The following is a 20169-nucleotide window of genomic DNA, read 5'->3' on the forward strand; positions in this document are numbered from 1 at the left end:
AAAGAACCTATAAGCGTAGGTTTTTTCTTTCTTTCAAAGTTTCTTGTCTTTCTCCTTGACAAATCCCAGGGAGAGTCAGGTCCTAAAAGAAGGAAGAACTCCACAGTCTGGCATGAAGATTGAGTCAAGTGGTGGTGTTTAAATCCTAATAGCAGTTAGCCACACTGGGAGTTTTAAAATGCAGCCACTTCCTCTCCTCTAGGAGGTCAGAATCTTCCTGGGCCACACACCACACATCTGGCCACAAGTGCTAAGGTTGTATCACCATTATTGGGTATACATATGAAAGTAAGCACAAATGAAATATGCTTTTGCCTTAAAGTCAGATGAGTTTGACTTTAACTGAAACAAATGAAAATAGTCTGTCAAGATGAGTTCTGGTGGCAGACTTAAGGATGAGTCCTGAGTGAGTTGCTTAATAACCATCTGAGCCTCCATTTCCCCCACCGCAACATGGAAGCTAGTAAACCACTATCACCGCTTTAGAGTTCTAGAGACAGTATACATTAAGCAACAGTGGAAACAGAAAATTAGTACAGTAATAATATAAAACACAACTTTTATTAACATTTTGGAAATTATGAGAATGCCTATCTCCTAAGGGAAAGTGCAAAATAAATAAATAAATAATATGCCATATTAGCACTTTAAACATATTAAATCCTTTAGCACATGAAGTCCCTTTTGTTGGATGATTTTCCATACTCAATGGATTTGTGAGGATTCTTTCTACATTTCTGGGCATTTTTTGTGTATTTTCAAAATTCTCCAAAATAAAAAGGTTTTAAAAGTCCTTTAAAATTAAAATAACATATAGATATAGGAGAAAACTTCTGTAGGGCTGTGATTCTCAGAGAGGTCCCTGGGAAAAGCAGTATCAGCAGCTGTGTGGGATCTTGTTTGAAATGAATCTGCGTGGGGCCCGCCTCAGGTAAACGGAATGAGAAACTCTGAGGGTGTTTCCCAGCTATCTGTGGTTTCACATGCCCACCGGGTGATTCTGATATACCACTGAAATGTGAAAATCATTAATGTGATGAAAATAGTATTGGTCTGTGTGGGAGGCTGGGCTTGGGCAATCAGAGGCTCCGTACCCTCCGCCCCTAGTTGCTTCTTCATGGACGCAGCCTCAGATGATAATGTTATTGAAACCATCTGGGCATATACGTGATGCAACCTCGTTAAATACTCTATATAAACTGTTAGGAGGCTCCCGCGCCAGTCCGGACATCTTCTTGTGGCTGTTGGAGAAAACCTTCACATGTAAGTTCCTTTGTTTTTCAAATCTGTTAACATGTAGATCTGGAGTGGCTTTTCTCTTTTTTGGTTTCTCCTTGGTCTTTCTATGCCCGGCCAGTTTCAGATTTTACCAATGGAATGCCTAGGCTTTGAAACCAACAGTCCAGCAGTTAAGAAATAGGATAACTTGGAGTAGCCACTTACTTTCTTTGAGCATACTTCTTCATCTCTCAATGAAGTCTGGGTATTCTGATTTCCTGGGTTAGTTGGGCTTCTCAGGATAATTCTGATACACCCAAAGTAGATGAGAAAAGGTGATTGCTGGGAAACTGCTCTGTAGAGCTTGGGAAATTATGAGCCTTGGTTAACTATGCAAACAAGTAATAATTAAACATTCATAAATTAATGAGTTCTTTGTGTATAGGTGGAAGAGTTCACTTCCAGATACAGTTTGAAAATGTAAATATTGTTTCATAAATAGAAACTATTTCATGTTTTTCATTATAATAGTCAATGGTGTTTGAGTTATTAGTAAGTATAAACAACGGGGTAATTACGTTTTTACAGCTTTGCATTCTGTTTGTAGAGGAGGGACTCAAACTTTCTCTAACACATTTAAGAAACTAACACATATGCTCTTAACTGTAACTATTTCTACAAAAGAACTAATTGTGAAGCTAAAAAGTGTTGCTAAAGGACTTTTAAGCACCAAATCATGGCAGGTGTTCACACAATCCAACTACTCTCCTCTGGTTCACAAAAAGATCTTAAAAATCCCTAGAGTCATGAAGCTTTGTCTACTTGAATTATCTTTAGAGAGGGTAGAGATTACATGAATTCGAGGGGGCGTCAGGGGTTACGAGTAACCTCTATGAAGCTCCATAGTTAATTGCCCAACTACTACTGAGGATGAGCATTTAAAAATAATAGCAAAGTAATGAGGAAAATAAGCATGTAAGCGAGAGCCACGTTGGGAAGCACGTTGGGAATCATGTTTTCTGCAATGTGATGGAGCTTCCTTTGTTATTAAATCCTGCAACCCCACAGCTGATGGTAATATTTCTGGGATCTAGGAGTGGGAGCAGCTCTTAGGGTTACTCTTCACTCTTGCAGTCACTATTAAAGAACTTTTAATGGGAGACAAGGAAAGCGTCAAGGTTCTGTGACCTCCAAGTTCAGAGAATACAGCATCCCGGCCTGAGAAAAAAGATAAATCCTTAAAGATCCATAGGAAGCACCTTCCATCCCATAATGGTCTATAATTTACAGATTTAAAGTGTCTTGTGGATAAAGGAGATACTTAAATTATTATTTAATCCTTGTAGATAATGACGAGAATAGGCTGGAATTAAGCTTCACAATAGGCATATGCAAGGCTTGCAATGCTGCAACCATGTAAATTTATAACAAAGGCACACATGAATGTTTACATGCTGTAAAGCAACTTTAACCCTCAGGGGAGCATGGACTAGCAAAGGAGCAAGTCTAGGTGTTTGAACTCGTTGGAGTCTTTAGTTGGGTATTCTTATTTAGAAAATTTGAGAGAAGAATAGTTAAGTGGGAACTAAATCTGATGCTTACTTTATTCCCATTCATGCTGAGCATTCAGTATTATGAACAGGAGGGTCACAAAAGACATAGCTAATCCTGGCACATAGCTGAGATATGCCTATTTCATTTGATCCTTATCAATTAGAAAGGTTTTACCTAATGTCGTTATCCCATACTTCTGCCTGGTGACCTTTAATTGTTGGAATTTGAAGAACAGAGCAGAAGATTCCAATTCTAGCCAAGATGAAGGAGTCCCCTTTCTGGTATGTCCTCAGTCTTGAAATGAAAAGCCCTAAACCTAGCATCATTTAAAAAAAAGGACAGGAAGACTCTGACAGGCAGAGATGGTGGGATGGCTTAGGACTTGAGGAACAACAAAGCAGTGATTTCCCTGGTGTATTGATCAATTCAGGCTGCCCCAACAAAAGATCAGACCAGATGGCTTAAACACCAGAAATTGATTTTTCTCAGAATTTTTGAGTCTAACAGTCCAAAATCAAGGTGCCAGCAAGATGTGTTTTTTAAAGTATTGTTTATTTTATTGTGGTTAGAATACTTAACATTTAAGATTTAGAACTTAAGAACACTTGAATTTTTAAGTATAAAATACTGTCATAATCCATAGGCACAATATTGTTCAGCAGATCTCTACAAATTATGTCTTGCATAATTAAAACCTTAAAATTGTTGATTGACAATACCCCCATTTACCCCTCCCCTTAGCCCCTGGAAACCAAAATTCAGTGGTTTACTTCCATGGGTTTGGCTATTTTCCATCCCTCATATGTGGAATCATGAAGCATTTGTCTTTCTGTGACTGGTTTGTTTCACTTAGCGTAATTGCCCTCCAGGTTCATCCATGTTGTCACATGTTGCATAATTTCCTTTGTCTTAAAGGCTGAATGATAGTCTATTGTTTGTATATACCACATGTTCTTTATCCATTCAGTTATATGTGGACATGTAAGTTGGTACGTTTTGGCTATGGTACGTAGGCCAGAATGAAAATGGGGGTACTAATAGCTCTTCAGATCCTGATTTCAATTACTATGGATAAATACCCAGAAGAGGGATGGCTGGGTAATAATGATTTTTGTAGTTTTAACTTTCTGAGGAACCTCAATACTACTTGCAAAAGTCACTGCGCAATTTTGAATTCCAATCATGAGTATAAAAGTGTTCCAAGTGATTCACAACCTCACCAATATTTGCTGTATTTTGTTCTTTTGATATTAGCCATCCTAACAGGTGTGAGGTAATATCCCATTGTGATTTGGATTCATATTTTCCTTAGGTCAAGCATCTTTTCTTTGTTTCTTTTTTTGTTTGTTTTTTGTTCTTGTCTTTTAGGGCCACACCCGCAGGATATGGAGGTTCCCAGGCTAGGGGATGAATCTGAGCCACAGCTATCGGCCTATACCACAGCCACAGCAACAGAGGGTCCAAGCCATGTCTGTGACCTACACCACAGCTTATGGCAATGCTGGATTCCTGACCCACTGAGTGAGATCAGGGATCAAACCCCTGTCCTCATGGACACTAGTAGGGTTCTTTACCACTGAGCCACAACAGGAACTTCAAGCATCTTTTCGTATACATGTCGGTCATTTGTGTGTTTTCTTGGGAGAAATGTCTATTTAGATTCTTAGCCCATTTTAAAATTAGGTTAATAATTGGTTTTTGCTACTGAGTTACAGTAGTTCTTAGACATTTTGAAAATCGACCCTTTATTGGATATATGGTTTGCAAATATTTTGTCCCATTTGTTAAGTTGGTCTTTCATTCTATTGTTTTTGATTGGCCATGCAGGAGCTTTTCAGTTTGATGTAATCCATCTTGTCTATTTTTGCTTTTGCTGCCTGTGCTTTTAGTGTTCTATCCATGAAATCATTGTGAAGATCTATATCGTGAATATTTTCCCCTTTGTTTTCCTCTAAGTTCTATAGTTTCACATCTTAAATAGAAGTCTCTAATCCATTCTGAGTTGATTTTTTTGTGTATATGGTATAAGTGAAGGTTTCAATTTTATTTATTTGCATATACATAAGTAATTATAATATTATCATAGGTATCATAGCTTTAGGAGACTAGTCTTAACCCACTCTGTCTTTTTGGCACACTTGTCAAAGATCAGTTGACCATATATACAGGAGTTTTTTTCTAGGCTCTCTATTCTATTCCATTGAGTTATAGATACATATATATAGCTATATATCTTTATGCCAGTAATATACCTGGTGTGATTACTATAGCATTGTAACATATATAGAAATCAGGAATGTAATGCCTCAAGCTTGAGTCATAGTTTTCAGGATTTGTTTTGGCTATTCCATATGAATTTTGCCTTTTTTCTATTGTGAGAAAAATGCCATTGGGGTATTGATACATAGTGGATTGAATCTATAAATCAAGTATTATGTTCAATCTATAAATCACATTGGATAGTATGGATATATTACCAATATTAAGTCTTTAAATCTATGAACACAGAATGTCTTTGTGTCATTTAATTTTTTTCAACAGTGTTAGTTTTCAGTGCCCCAGGTCCTTCACTTCTTTAATTTTATTATTAGGTATTTTATTTTGATACTACTATAAGTAGGATTGTTTTCCTAATTTGCTTTACAGATAGTTGGTTTTTAGTGTATTAAAACACAATTGACTGTTGTGTTTTGATTTTGTATCCTATAACTTCTTTGAATTCTTTTTTCAGTTCTAATAGTTTTTTATATAGTTTTGAGGTTTTTGTTATGATAATACCATCTGCAAACCATGACATTTTTATTTCTTTCATTTTTAATTTGGATGTCATTTATTTCTCTTCATTGCCTAATTTCTCTGGCTAGGACTGAAGCACTGTGATGAATAGAAGTGATTAGAGAGAGCATCCTTGCCTTGCTCCAAATTTTACAGGAAAAACTTATCACCGAGTATGGTATTGGCTGTGGGCTTTTCACTTAAGACTTCTATTATGTTGAGGTAATATCCTTCTATACCTCATTTTTTCCATAAAAGGTGTCAAATTTTATTATTTTTCTGTATCTATTTAGATTTTTATCATGTGACTTTTATCATTATGAAATGTGGTCTATCATGTTTACTGATCTATTTATTTTTTACATATGTTGAATCATTTTCATCCCAGGGATAAACCTCCCTTTGTTAGGGTGCATGATCCTTTTAATGTGCTGTTGAATTCAATTTGCTAGTATTTTGTTGATAATTTCTGCATCTAAATTCATCAGGAATATTGACCTATAATTCATTTTTCTTGGTCTGATTTTGGAATTAGGGTGATTCCGGCTTCATGAAATGAGTTTGGAAGTATTCCTTCTTCAGCTTTTCTAAAATTTTGAAAAGGGTTGGCATTAACTCTTCTCTAGCTTTATATAATTTTTGTCAATTATGCTTCAATAAATTGTATATTTAAGGTGTACAACACAATAATTTGATAAACATGTGCATTGTGAAATGGTTACCACAATCAAGTTAATCACACCCATTGATGCACATAGTTAACTTACTAGGTTGTTTTTTGCGGGGAGGAGTCGTGAAGACACTTAATATCTACTCTCTTAGTGAATTTCAAGTATACAGTCCAGTTTTATTAACTGTTGTTGTTAATGCCTATTGAAATGTTAGGCAAGTTTTGCCAGTGAAGCCGTATGATGCTGAGCTGCTTTTGTTGAGGGGTTTTTAATTACTGATTCAACCTCTGTTAGTTACAGGTTTAGTCAAAATTTCTATTCACGATTCAGTCTTGGCAGTTGATACATTTCTGTGACGTAAACATTTCTTCTAAGTCCAGTTTTTTGGTCTGTAATGATTTGTAATAGTCTCATGATCCTTTTTATTTCTGTACTTTCAGTTGTAACATTTCCTCTTTGATTTTTGACTTGATTAATTTGAGTCTTCTCTTTTTTTCTTAATAGAGCTAAAAAATTTCTTTCAGGAAGTGATGCCAGACATCCCCTGGTCCATCCCTTCATGTTTTACAGTGGTAATATGTCAAGGGAAGTTGACTTACTCAGTGCAAAACAGTGCAGGGCACAAGCTCTTAAATTTTTACCAGGTGCTAGTTCTACTATACTGGATTTGATATTCTTAAACAGCTCAAGTATCATCAACAGAGGCTAATAAACACAATTCCCTTTTCCTTTATTGTTTCCCCCAGAAGCTTTGCTTGGGAGTTTATCTGCGGCACTGTGAAAGAGGATGGAATTCTTGATTAATTTTATGTCAGTTAAATATGACCCTATGTGAGAAGTCCTTAGTCTTGAGACTGGCACATAATAGGTGCTCAGTATATGTTGTTGCTTTCTTTCATTGCATGTTCAGGTTTTTGCCATTGAATACTTAGCCTGAGACCATGGGTTGTTCATACAGAAGATGATTAAGGCAAATGCCTTTAGTTGTTTATCAAGACACACTGTCTTTTAGACCTACTTTTCTTGCTTTCACCTCCCCCATCCATCTTCAAAAATCTTTCTCTATAAATACCACACTGCTTTTAGTTCTTTCAAACCTCCATTCCTTCAAACACCACCATGATTTTGCAAATCCAGTTCCCACTGCCATAAATGTCCTTTATCCTGTCTTCCTAATGACTTATGAATTGGAACTTTAAACTCGGCTCAATCTTCACCTCCTCAATGGACAGTTTTCTTTTTTTTTTCTTTTTTCTTTTTTGTCTTTTTGCCATTTCTTGGGCCGCTGTCATGGCATAGGGAGGTTCACAGGCTAGGGCTTGAATCGGAGCTGCAGCTGCTGGCCTACGCCAGAGGCGAAGCAATTCAGGATCCCAGCCGCGTCTGCAACCTACGCCACAGCTCGTGACAATGCCGGATAGTGAACCCACTGAGCAAGGCCAGGGACCGAACCCGCAACCTCATAGCTCTTAGTCGGATTCGTTAACCACTGAGCCATGATAGGAACTCCTGGAAAGTTTTCTCATTGTCCTCCAAAAGAGTTAGCCTTCCTCCTCTGTGTTCCTGTTTACCTCATACATTCCCATCTCCCTCAGTGCATGGTAAGATCCTTGGGCTGAGATACAACATCACTTACCTGTCCTTACTTCCTGTGCCACTGATGGTCCTCAATACACAGAAGATGTATTTTGAAAAACTTCACATTGACTAAGTTATTTCATTGAAAGTCAAATCTATCTATTTGAGTGGTTGGAAAAATCGTGATACAGGTAGTTATGATAGAGAAAGTACACACTAGATGAAGTACTCATCCATGAATTTCACTAGTACCTCAATGGCTAGGATCAAAAGAAGGAAAAAAATTCTGAGTAATTCTGTATATAATAGATTTCAAAAAAAAAAAAAAAGGTGGGGAGGTGATTATATCAGGTGAAATAATACCAAAGTGTCACCTTTTAATCCTCAGAAGACACATAGGGAGGTACCACTTTTATCTCCATCTTTTAGATAGAGGAACTGAGACCCAAAGTTACACGGGTACAAAATGATAAAAGCAAGATTTTAATCAATATCTCTGATTTAAGAATAATATACTAGACTAATATAGTGTTCTTGTACATTTGGACTTCTAAAACAAAAATGCCATAGAATGGTTATGTCTCAAAATTTCTAAAAGGCTGAGAAGTCCAATATCAAGGCACTAAGAAATTTGGTGTCTGGTAATGGCTTCTTCCTGGTTCATTGACAGGAATATTTTTTGCCATGTCCTCACATGATGGATATTGTGTTGCCAGGACTTGCTGATGTTTGTTTTTTCTAGTCCCTAAGATCTTAAAGGTAATGCGAGTTAAGTTCCAGAGCTCAGCAATAAAAGGAATCACGTCACACAATTTTTGTTTTGGTTTCCCAATTTACATAAGTTAAGTTTACACTATATGATCATTTATTAAGTGTGCAGAACTATGTATTTAAAATGCACATACTTTAAAAAGTACTATATTACTAAACAATGCTAACTATTATGATAATGCAGCGTTATCATAAACCTTCAATTTGTTTAAAAAACAACAACAAAAAAGGTACTGTGTTTTCTGATAACAACCTTAGAAATGTTGTCTCAGTTCAGTTTCCAAAGGCAACAGAAATAAGAGCAAAAATAAACCAATGAGACCTAATCAAACTGACAAGTTTTGCATCACAAAGGAAACCATAAAAAAAAAGAACAAAATGACAACTTAGAGAATGGGATAAAATAGTTTCAAATGATGCAATGGACGAGGGCTTAATCTCTAGAATATAAAACAATTTACACAACTCAACAGCAAAAAAGCCAACAATCCAATGGAAAAATGGGCAAAAGACCTGAATAGACATTTCTTCAAAGAAGATAAACAGATGGCCAACAAGCACATGAAAAAATGCTCAACATCACTGATTATTAGAGGAATGCACATCAAAACTACTATGAGGTACCACCTCACACCCGTCAGAATGGCCATCATTCATAAGTCCACAAATAAAAAGTGCTGGAGGGGGTGTGGAGAAAAGGGAACCTTCCTGTACTGTTGGTGGGAATGTAAATTGGTACAACCACTCTGGAAAACAGTATGGAGGTAACCTCAGAAAACTAAATATAGAACTACCATATGACCTAGCAATCTCATTCTTGGGCATATACCTGGACAAAACTTTCCTTAAAAAAGACACATGTACCTGTATGTTCACTGAAGAACTATCACAATAGCCAAGACATGGAAACAACCCAAATGTCCATTGACAGATGATTGGATTAGGAAGATGTGGTGTGTGTGTGTGTATATATATACACAATGGAATACTACTCAGCCATAAAAGAGGACGACATAATGCCATCTGTGGCAACATGGATGGAACTAGAGACTCTCATGCTAAGTGAAGTATGTCAGAAAGAGAAAGACAAATACCATATGATATCACTTATATCTGGAATCAAATATGTGACACAAATGAACCTTTCCTCAGAAAATAAACTCATGAACTCGGAGAACAGGCTTGTGGTTGCTGAGGGAGGAGTGGGATGGATTGGGAGTCTGGGATTAATAGATGCAAACTATTGCATCTGGAGTGGATATGCAATGAGATCCTGCTGTATAGCACTGGGAACTGTATCTAGTCACTTATGGTGGAGCATGATAATGTGAGAAAAAGAATATGTATGTGTGACTGGGTCACTTTTCTGTACAGTAGAAACTTGACAGAACACTGTAAACCAGCTATGATGAAAAAAAACCATTTTAAAGAAAGGATCTGTGAAGCATAATAAAACAAAATGCAGTGAAACAAGGCCTGCCCATAAAGCTTTAAGTTAGACACCTGTTTTAATACTTAATGTTTAACATTTTGGATAAAATCATGAAACATTAAAACCAACATATGATACCAGAACTACTACCATCTGCTTGAAGACAAACTCCTCAAGGTACTCTCTTTATGGAATGTTCCCTGCAGGGTTCTTAATAACTTCAGCAGCTAGTGAGTTGATGAAAAGCATTAATAAAACTTACTCATTGCTTGGAAATTCCCAAGAAGTTCTTACTGCCCCTTAACGATGTGGCTTCAATGTAACTCCGTTCTTCTATTCTCTTAGCCGTGGAGCCCACACTAGTCAGGGACCAAGAATCAATTAAGTAAGTTAGCCATCTGTTCTGATTATGTCTTTCCCTGGAGTTGTAACATGATCTTACTTCTTTAATTGATTATATTACTGCTTCAAGAGTTTGCAAGACTACCCTTCATTCTCTTTAATGTTGGCTTAGAGAACAGATTTCATAAAAAAACCATTTAATAGGTCCGAACAAAAATGATGTACTATCAACAAGTGGCAAGGGTAGGGCTGGACAACATGGGGGATCCTGCCATTGCCATACTGACTTGATTTCCTCCACTAAAACCCAATGATAGCTGTAAAGGAAGACAATTTCTATACCATTGACTGATAGAATAGAAAGGAATGATTTTGCCTGGCTATGGAAATCCTAATCCAATATGACGGGTATCCTTACAAAGGGAAAGCCATGTGAAGACAGACAGGCATGTACACCTTGAGAAGATGAGAGTTAACCTACCACAAGCCAGGAAAGAACCAGAAGCAGAATGGGGAACTGGAACAGAGTGTTCCTCTAGCACTTTCAGAGGGAGCATGCCCTTACTGAGACCTTGATCTCAGACTTGGAGCTTCCAGAACTATGAGGCAATAAATTTCTGTCATTTAAGTAAGACACTGAGTTCATGGTGCTTTGTTACAGCAGCCTTAGCAAACTAATAGAACATACTTCCTTTTCCAACATTTGTGCTTTTGAAAGTGATGTTGAGTATTACTGTACCTGAAGGATGATTATCCAATTATTTTACAAAATAAACTCAAAATTCACATACAATATATGTACCCACTTTAAGGGTACAGTTTAAGAAGTTTCAAAAATTATGTACCTTTTGACTAGCATTTTAATAAAAGTATAGAAGTTTTCCATTATTCCAGAAATTTTACCCATGTTCCGTAGTCAACCCTTCCTATATCTTGACCCAGATAATATCTACTCTGATTTCTTTAACTGTAAGTTAATTTTTCCCTTTTGTAAGACATAAATAAAAGAAATTAGATGGTTTAAATTTTTGTTTGTGCATGTGGATGGGAATACTCGACTTTTATCCAAAAAAAAAAAACCACCTGTTTTTGAAATCCATTCATGTTGTATCAGTAGTGCATTTTTTTAAATTGCTGTGTGATTTTTTTCATTTTATGTCATAGTCTGTATATCTGACTGACATGAGATTTGCTTCCAGATTGAGGATATTAAGAATAGGGGTGCTGAGAATATGTTCAAAGGTATTTTGACACATGATTTCATTTTTATTGGATAAGTAAGTGGGAATAGAATGGCTGAGTTATATGGCAGTATATTTTTAACGTTAAAAGAAACTATCAAATTGTCCTACAAAAGTGGTTGTCTCAAGTAAAGTATGAAAATTGCGATTGCTCCAAACCAAACCAACACTTTGTCTGCTGAGAGACTGTAATGGAATCTCACAGTGGGTTTTAGATTTTTGCTTTCCTAATGACTAATGATGTTGATTTTTTTTTAAAGAGGTATAGCTGATTTACAATATTGTTAGTTGCATGTGTACAGCAGTCATTAAGTTGTATCTTTTTTTTCAGATTATTTTCTACTATATACTGAACATAGTTCTTAGTGTTAAATAGTCAATCAGAGTTTATAGCTATAATAGTTAATATCTGTTAATTCCATACTCAGCTTCTTACCTTCCCTTTCCCCTTTGGTAACCATATGTTTGTTTACTATATTGGTGAGTTTTATTTGTCTTGTATGTAGATGCATTTATGCATTTCAGATTCCACATATAAGTGATAACATACAGTATTTGTCTTTCTCTGCCTCATTTATTTCACTTGGCATAATATCCTCCGAGTTCATCAGTGTTGTTGCAAATGGCAGTATGTAATTCTTTTTTATCACTGAATAATAAGCCCATGTGTGTGTATCATCTTAAACTAATCATCTATTCATGGGCCGCCCTTGGGTTGTTTGCATATCTCGGCTATTGTAAATCATCCCACTATGAACATTGGGGTGCATGTATCAGTTCAAATTAAGGTTTTCTCTGGATACATGCCCAGGAGTGGAATTGCTGGATCATATGGTAGTTGTATTTTTAGTTTTCTAACGAACCTCCATACTGTTCTCCGTAGTAGTTGTACTAATTGACATTCTCATCAACAGTATAGGAGGGTTCCCCTCTCTTCACACACTCTCCAGCATTTATTGTTTATGAACTTTTGATGATGGTCATTCTGACTGGTGTGATGTGATACCTCGTTGTAGTTTGGATTTGCATTTCTCTAATAATCAGTGATGTTAAGCATCTTTTCATGTGCCTGTTGGCCATCGCATGTCTTCTTTGGAGAAACGTCTAGATCTTCTGCCCATTTTTTGATTGGGTTATTTGTTTTTTGGTTTTTGGATTTTTTTTTTTTTTTGTAAGGAACTGTATGAACTGTTACTATATTTTGGAGATTAAATCCATTGTCAGTCACTACATTTGCAAAGATTTTTCTCCTGTTCTGTGGGTTGTGTTTTCATTTTGTTTATGGTTTCCTTGGCTGTGAAAAAGCTTAGAAGTTTGATTAGTTCTCATTTGTTTATTGTTTTTATTTTCATTACTCTAGGAGGTGGATCAAAAAGATACTGCTGAGATTTATGTCAAGGAGTGTTCTGTTTTCCTTTTGAGTTTTATAGTATCTGGCCTTATGTTGAGGTCTTTAATCCATTTTTGAGGTTACTTTTGTGTATGGTGTTAGAGATAAACATGAAACCAACCTTGCATTGTTTATATGTGATATTTTATTTCTTAGTAAATTACTACTAAATTCTCTCCTAATATTTAAGATATTTTGTCTGTATTGATGAGTGATCTCAATGTGCAGTTATCTTGATGCCTTTAGCAGGTTTTGATATCAAGGACTGTTTGACTTCATAATAGTACATGATACATGATAGCATTTCTTTTAGGTTTTAGCAGTTCCTCTAATCTATGCTATATGATGGTACATGGTACAAATGGATCTTTCCATAATTATATGGCTGTTAACAAACTCAGTGATTGTTAAATTATGACAGGTACAAAAACTGAACACTATGTTAAGGGCTAGGAACAGACACAGCATATCTAAAAGTAAATCATGTGAGCATATTGCAGACTCTCATACCACTTAATTGTATTGCACAAATTCCTCTTCTAAACTTATTCCTTTGGTGAATCCAGTACAATCTAATGATGAATAAGGAAGAATTTTGGTCTTGATTCACAGATGAGTCAACATGAAACTACACTGCTGCTTTGCTGGAGAGCTATTTAGGTGTAGTCCTAAGGATAGCTGTAAAGTGCAGTGGTGAAAAGAAGCCTTCCAAGTGGTAGATTGTGAAGAGTTCACTTGCTCATTTCCTTCACAGGAAATGAGATAGAGCTTTAAGAATGGATATAGATGGACTCCTGGGTGATGGAAAATGTCCTGGCTAGTTGGGTCACAGTTCTGGAAGGGATGAAATTGGAATATTGAATGAAGGAAAGCACTGGGAAAAGAATCTCTGCATGTGCCTTGTAAGTAGGAAAAAGTTCTCAGATCATTGTATTTCATTTTAAATGCCTAGCAGAGGGCCTTCATATCATAGGATTTTTCTCAATAACCTAGTGGAGATGGTGAATGATTCAGCATAGAAGTCAGAAAACTTCTCCTTGAATACCCTGGTGCTGCTGCAACAGGCACACTAAGAGTATGCATTATGGCCCAAGACAAGGCTGGTCTAGATAATAATTTCTTTTCCATAATTCTCATTATTGTGCTCAATAGACATAAGTGAAAAAAGTATAAATTCGGAGTTCCCGTTGTGGCGCAGTGGTTAACGAATCTGACTAGGAACCGTGAGGTTGCAGGTTCGGTCCCTGGCCTTGCTCAGTGGGTTAAGGATCCGGCGTTGCCATGAGCTGTGGTGTAGGTTGCAGACGCGACTTGGATCCCGCGTTGCTGTGGCTGTGGCATAGGCTGGTGGTTACGGCTCCGATTAGACCCCTAGCCTGGGAACCTCCATATGCCGCGGGAGCAGCCCAAGAAATGGCAAAAAGACAAAAAAAAAAAAAGTATAAATTCTACTTACATTCACATATAATCATATTATATGTTTGGAGGAGCTAAGTGGAACACAGATAAATGAGCAGGTTTTTCAAATTGACGTGTATAAGCATGCTATTACTGTAGTAGGTGGGGTTCTTAAAATATGAAAAGAAAAAGAACTACTGAAAAATATTTCTATTCTTCTGGTGATAGTTGGTACCAAAGATAGTCTTACCCTTGATGATGAAATGTTCTCAACATAAATTACTGAAATCATGATGCCATTTATAATTATGAATCTAAGCTTTCTCCAGTAAACCATTATCTACCCACTAAAATGATTGAATATGCCTTATTATCACCCTTGTTGGTATCAACATCTAAAACACTTGTTTTTTACTATAATTGATAAGCATGTGCTTCACAATACATATAAAGGGGGGTTCCCAGAATCATAGAATAAGGAACTTCATAAATACATTCCCCCATTAAAACACAGAAACATTGGAAAAAGATACTAAAATCAACCTTTTTGAGAACTCTGGGAATTAATCAAAGGGTTGGATAAATATACGTAGCACATACTCAAGAGAAACAGTGGAACCATGTTAAGAATAGCAAACTCTAGTACCTTGGCCTATCCCATCTCTTTCCTCAGAGGCCAGGAGATAGCAGGGTAACATTTATTTGCTGAATAAAGACTGTCAACCAGGATTCTATGGCAAGCAAAACTAGCATTGAGAAATAAGGGAGAAATGAAAACTTGCCCAGAAAAGTGAAAACTGAGAGAGCTGTCATTAGCAGACCTGCCCTATAAGGAATAGTAAGAGGAGTCCTTCAGGCTAAAATTAAAGGCCTTTAAATGTTAAGTTTAATCACATAAAGGAATAAAGAGCATAAAGGTAAAGATTGCTAAATAGAAAAGAGTGTAAGTGTGTATTTTTTTTTTGCCCCTTTATTTCTTGCTGCTTGAAAACAATGGCAAAAACAATGGCAAAACCTAACAAAAATTATGTTGATGGGCTTATAACTATAAAAGAGTAATTAGAATGACAAGAATAGAAAAAGTCGGAGGAGTGATTGTACTGGATCACCTATTCCATATGCTACTGTAAGCGTTAGTATTAATCCCAACTAGATACTTTAGTTTATATGCTAGTTGTAACCACTAGGACAACCAATCATATAACTGAAAATGTTTCAAGGTAAAAATAGGAATTAAAATGTTAAACACTATTACTAGTCAAAAATGACCAAGATCTTGTACAGAGAAAATTCTAAAGCCATTAATAACAATTAGAGGTAATGAAGTGGTTTAGGAAGGATAAAAGATAAAATTTTTGTATATTGGTCTTGTATTTCTTTACTAGTAATAATTCAAAAATAAGGATTTCTTTTTAAAGGTGCAAGTCTTGTAAAAATGAACTATAAAATATAAAATATTGTTGAGAAATCAAAGTAGATAAATGGAAAGATTTCTCAGTATCATGGGTCAGAAGATTAAGATAGCAATACTTGCCAAATTGATCAATAGTTGAATCCAATCACTCTCAAAATCCCAGTATGTATTTTTGGGGAAATTGATAGGCTGACCATCAAACTAATAGAGAAATGCAAGGGCCTCAAAGTAGCAAAATCATCTTGGGTAAAAAGTTGAAGGACAAACATTGCTGATTTCAAAACTCACTACAAAGCTATGTTAATCAAAATAGTGTGTTACTGGCATAATGATGACAGATGCAAAGAATAATAGAATCAGATGGTGTGAAGAAATAAAATCTTACATTTAAGTTAATTGGTGTTGAGCAGACTGCCAGGAAAATTCACTGGGGAGATAATTATTTTCCTTAAAAAATGGCTCTGGGACAACTGAATATCCACATATGAAAGAACGAAGTTAGATCCATGGCACACATACAAATTAACTCAAAATGGATTATATACCTAAATAAATGAGATATTGGGGCACTCATAAACTGATGATGGGATTGCAAGATAGTGCTGCTGCTTTAGAAAACAGTTGTAGAGTTACTCAAAATGTTAAACACGGTTACCATGTGACCCAGCAATCCCACTCCTATGCCTATATCTAAGAGAAATGAACATATAAATATATACTCCTACCTACATGCCTATGTACATGAATATTCATAATAGCAGCACTCATAATAGCCTCAAAGTGAAAACAGTCCCAAATGTCCGTCAATAGTTGAATGGAAGAAAAAAATCTGGTATATCCAAACAATGGTATATTGGCAAAAAAAACGAAATGAGGTACTGATTATGTTAAAATATGGGCGAGCCTTAGAAACATCACGCTAAGTGAAAGTCAAGCACAAGAACCACATATTGAATAATTCTGTTTAAATGAACTGTCCAGGATAGGCAAATCCATAGGAATAGAACACCATAGGATGGGTGGAGAGGGTAATTGTGAATTAGTGCTTCAGGGTTTCTTTGGGGATGAAGAAAATATTCTGAAATTGACTATTTGGGGAGTTCCCGGTGTGGCGCAGCAGAAACGAATCTGACTAGGAACCACGAGGTTGTGGGTTCGATCCCTGGCCTCGCTCAGTGAGTTAAGGATCAGACGTTGCCATGAGCTGTGGTGTAAGTTGCAGATGTGGCTCCGATCTGGCAGCTGCACTATCTTGCAATCCCATCATCAGTTTATGAGTGCCCCAATATCTCATTTATTTAGGTATATAATCCATTTTGAGTTAATTTGTATGTGTGCCATGGATCGGCATTGCTGTGGCTCTGGTGTGGGCAGCTCCGATTAGACCCCTAGCCTGGGAACCTCCATATGCCGTGGGCGCAGCCCTAAAACAAAACAAAACAAAACAAAAAAATGATTATTTGGAGTGTGCAACTGTGAGTATACTAAAAACCACAGAACTTTACAACTTAAATAGGTGAATTTTGATACTTCTCTAAATTGTTGAATACAACATGCACAGAGTAACTGAAATAATAATGCCTATTCTCATTGAAAAGGAAAGAGAAACCTTTACAAAGGGAGAAGTATACTTTTTCTCTGGAATAGAAAAAATAAATGGGACCATATACATAGCCAGACAAAATTTACAGAGATAGAAAATGGTGTGGTAAGAAAATGAGGGAAGCTGCAGCAGAAAATTTCAGTATTAGAAACACGATGTTTACCATCAGGCAATTAGCAGAATTTAGTAGAGGTAGAGAGGGATGCTTCAGAATTGAAGTTAGAAATGAGGAATAACTGATGAAAGGAACATAGTATCAGCAATTATAAAACAGAGCATATTTTAAAAAATATATACAGGGTGGTAATGTGGGCCTGGCTAAGGTTAGAGCCCTGGCTTTGTTTTGGAGGCAGGTCACTTGTGTAATTTTGTTCATCAATGAATAGTGATGTGAAAGCTGTAGTACATAAACTATATTATGGAAATGAGATGAAATTAGGGATTTGTCAGCAGAAACTCTAGTGAGTGAGGAATTCCTAGGTCATAGCCACATTGAAATGGATGAACTCAGTGTCAAAGTTTGTTTTTGTGGTTATCTACCAGATTTGGAGAACAAAGGAAGCAAAGAGAATAATTTAATAGATGCCATCTTAGTTTCCGAGAGCTGCCACAATGAATTATCACAAACTGGATGGCTTAAAGCAATAGGAATTGGTCCTCTCACAGTTTGGAGGCTAGAAGTCCAGAATCAAGACAGACATTGGCAGAGCTGTGTTGCCTCTGAACACCCAAGGTAAGAATCTTTTCTTGACTTGTCCTACCTCTGGTACTGGCTAGTAATCCTTAGCATTTCTTTGCTTGAAGATGCATGACTATAACTTCTGCCTCCATCATCACATGGTCGTCTTTTCTTATGTTTCTGAGTCTTAAAAGAACATCAGGATAAGGAAATAAGGATTTAAGACTCCTCCCCCACCCCCGAACCCTGTAGAACCTCATCTTGACTGGATTAAAATTGGAAAGATCCTATTTCTAGAGAAGGTCACGGGTTCTCAGGTAGTGGGGATTAGGATTTGAAGAGAGCTTTTTAGAAGACACAGTTCAATCCACAGTAGATGTAAGAAATTTGGGAAATTAAGTTTCTGCTCCTAGACGTGAGAGCAGAAAGCAAAGATGAATAAAGAGGCAAATCAGAGAAGAGAGAGTTGTGTTTTACGTGGATGAAAGGAGCAACGAAGATCAAATACATAGCTCAGGTGAACATTTAATTTTGGGTGATTAGGAAGGTTTATCTAGCTTAGGCTACCTCTCCTTGTGAGTTTTCTGAGTGCAAGGATTTTTTTTTCCTTCTACACATCAGTCATATTTCCTTTTTTTTTAATTTTATTTTTTTTATGGCCGCACCTGCGGCATATGGAAGTCCCCAGGCTAGGTGTCGTATCGCAGCTACAGCTGCCAGCCTACACCACAGCAGCTCAGGATCCAAGCCACATCTGCAACCGACACCACAGCTCATGGCAACGCTGGATCCCTGACCGACTGAGCGAGGCCAAGGATCAAATCCGCATCCTCATGGATACCAGTCAGATTCATTTCTGCTGTGCAACAACAGGAACTCCCCACGTTTCCTTCTTTCTTAGTAATAATCTTTAAAATGTCATGGTTAAGTTTGATTATCCCCGTGATTAAATGCGAGTATTCTTCCTCTGAATATTTGTAGGTGGCTTGTTGGCTGTGGCCATTTTGTTCCATTACAGTTCTTTATGCTAATTATGTAGATATTTACAGAGCTACTGCAGCTGTTACCTTTCACTGAAGAAATAGAAATCCTTGCTTGCTTTCCAGAGGGAGAAGGGCTTGGTATGTGGTTATGGATTAAGTAAAACTCAGGATAACTTAATTCCATGCCCTCTTAAAGTATCATTTAGATTTTGGCCTTAAAATATGAATCCAATTACATTACCAGTGCTGTTGACTTCAGACTATCCACAGATGAATGCTATAAACAAGTGTTGACTAATGGTCACAATTAATACTGCTAGTGTGGTCTTTACATTGTTTGTACGTATTTGTAGGCAGGAATGGACTGGACTGATAGAAGTGGGGATGTGTTTCTAAGGTCTCTCTTCCCTGTCTAAACTTCCCATGTATTGGATTGAAAGACTAAATGACCTCAGAGTAGCAGTCAGAAGGCCAGTAGCTAGCCCATGTATTTGGCAGACATTCATTTGGCTTCAATTCTAACAATTTTTCCTCCAGTTCAATGTATCAAATTTAACAACACTTCGTATCAACACACATATTAACCAGGGTTTACTCGTGATCGGTATTACTGGAATGCTTTTATTGCATCTTTGCCCATTTTTCTCAAACTTGGTTCCAGGTTCAGAGATTAATCAGAAGAAGAGTTTTTTAAGAAGCTCTAATAATAATTAAAATAAACTATCAAGGCCTAAATTCAAAATTTCTTAGGATTTAAATTAGGATAAAGTTAGAATGTATGGCTGAATTCAACACCTTTTATACATTTATTTGTCTTTTTAGGGCCACACCTGTGGCATACGGAGGTTTCCAGGTTAGGGGTTGAATCAGAGCTGTAGGCACTAGCCTACACCACAGCCACAGCAACACCAGATCTGAGCCACGTCTGCGACCTACACCACAGCTCACGGCAACACCAGATCCTTAATCCACTGAGCAAGGCCATGGATCAAACCTGCGTCCTCATGGATGCTAATCAGATTCATTTCCACAGAGCCATGATGGGAATTCCAAACATCTTTTAAATGTGAGTTTTTACACTACTTATTTTTATCTGGAGAAATTCAACAGAAAACTGGGA

The 20169-nt window shown here is 36.8% G+C and overlaps 1 protein-coding gene across 3 annotated transcripts in view; it reads left to right on the forward strand.

Annotated features, from left to right (window-relative positions):
* The first annotated feature begins 1220 nt into the window (after window positions 1–1220).
* The window catches only part of PRRG1 (proline rich and Gla domain 1), an 880589-nt gene continuing 861640 nt past the window's right edge, over window positions 1221–20169 (forward strand). Inside the window, exons 1-2 of one of the 3 annotated variants that reach the window (XM_085007671.1) lie at window positions 1221–1263; window positions 17931–18120. The gene's annotated coding sequence lies outside the window, so the exon portion shown is untranslated. Of the gene's footprint in view, window positions 1264–17930; window positions 18121–20169 lie in introns of those variants that run through there. The other 2 variants (XM_085007674.1, XM_085007682.1) reach the window with 2 other exon arrangements.

The sequence above is a fragment of the Sus scrofa genome, chromosome X (assembly GCF_054392235.1).
Source record: "Sus scrofa isolate SSC_HxYL_T2T_F1_AM1 chromosome X, Sscrofa_HxYL_maternal_Yorkshire_Landrace_v2.0, whole genome shotgun sequence".
Lineage (NCBI taxonomy): Eukaryota > Metazoa > Chordata > Mammalia > Artiodactyla > Suidae > Sus > Sus scrofa.